This window comes from Colobus angolensis, unplaced genomic scaffold, assembly GCF_000951035.1.
Source record: "Colobus angolensis palliatus isolate OR3802 unplaced genomic scaffold, Cang.pa_1.0 Scaffold236, whole genome shotgun sequence".
In the NCBI taxonomy this organism is placed as follows: domain Eukaryota; kingdom Metazoa; phylum Chordata; class Mammalia; order Primates; family Cercopithecidae; genus Colobus; species Colobus angolensis.
This window is the reverse complement of record NW_012115555.1, coordinates 160205-161741: the sequence shown is the minus strand read 5'-3', so window position 1 is coordinate 161741 and position 1537 is coordinate 160205. Positions and strand designations below refer to the sequence as shown.

The 1537-nt window shown below is 38.1% G+C and overlaps 1 protein-coding gene across 1 annotated transcript in view; it reads right to left on the bottom strand.

The window, feature by feature from the left end:
* The window catches only part of MICB (MHC class I polypeptide-related sequence B), a 126196-nt gene that overhangs the window by 65696 nt on the left and 58963 nt on the right, over positions 1-1537 (bottom strand). The gene's annotated exons all lie outside the window — the stretch shown is intronic.

Here is a 1537-nt window from a genome sequence, read left to right as displayed (position 1 = left end):
TGCACACCGGTGACCTCTTACTTATTCCAAATTGTAAACTCCTTTTGTTTATCTAACTTCTCCCACCTGCAGTGGCTCCAGTTTCAAGTTGTTTTACATTTAAGTTGTTTTAAGTCACTAAACTTGGCAGACGTCTGTTACACAGCAACAGACAACTAATGTAGCTCTCTTATGTCTCCAAGATTCTAGAGTGGCTATCTATGTGTGTTCATTTCCTTCTATTTTGATAATACTGGCCATACATGGTGTTTCCAGTTCCTCTACATCTATTCTCTTCTTGATTTCAGTTTGTCTTTTTGTCTTTGTTGCTTCTTTTCCTTCCCTTAGTTTTTTCTTCTGTCCCTCTCCCTCTCTCTTTCTTTTCTGTTTGCAACCTCCCTCCTTCTTTCCCTTCCTTCCTTCCATCCTCCCTCACTTCCTCCATGTTTCCTTCTTATTATGAAACATTCCTAAGATATAAAATAACCCTATGTGGTAATGCTCTAAGGAAGCATTTTCTGAATCTATGTTATAAGTACAATGCCACTGTATATGGGATACCAGTAAAGAGCAGGACATTATTAACAGGGTCTGAATAAAAAATACCCATTGTAATTCTGCAGTCAAGACAGTGGCTTTTAAATCTTAATTCCTCACCTTTAAGCCAGCGTTTTCAGAAGATATCAACATCAGCTCTTCCACTGATGTAAAAGTTTCACCATAAAAGTTTGAGTTGGTACAATCAGTTTGAAAATCAAATTTTCATTATCTAGTATGGGTAAAGTCCATGCAACATATCATCCAACCATCCCACTCCTGATCATGTACTCTGGGAACCTTCTTGCCTATGTGTCCAGGAGACATGCACACTAATGTTTATGACAAAAACTGGAGTCAACCACATATATATGAATAGAAAAGCAGCAAAATGATAGTATAACAACAAAATGTAAAGCTTCAGCAGTCTAAAAATGAATGGATGACAGCCGCCCACACCAAAGAGGACTCCTGCACAGAATGTGCATCCTGGAAACATAAATGCAGTATGAGTTTACAGTACAGGAAGTTCCCAAACTGGCAAAAGCAACTCATATTTTATTTGGGGATATATAAACTTATTGTACACATTTCTATAAAAATACAAAGAAATAATAATCACAAGGCTCAGGATGGAGGCTCTTTCTGGGGGATGGAATTGGGCAGCAGCCCAGGGTGGTCTCACAGGTTCTGTGTCTTATGCCAGTGCTGGTTGCCCAGTTAGTTACTTGATTATGACTTCTTAATTGGAACAAAGCCATAGCCAATAGTAAGGAGGCATGTGACAGAGAGGACCAGGATTTCATGAAAATGGCCTTGGCTAGAAATAGGTCATTTGATCCTTGACTCACTGGCATCTCTCTAAATTTTCTGGTATACAATGTTCAATCTGATGTGCAAGGCAATTTCATCTTGCAAAGGATTTAATGTGTTATGTATCACCACACATACACCTAAATTAAACTTTTACAGAATTGGAAATGCACATGGTTGGTCAAAATAAACTAAACAGAAAAAGGTT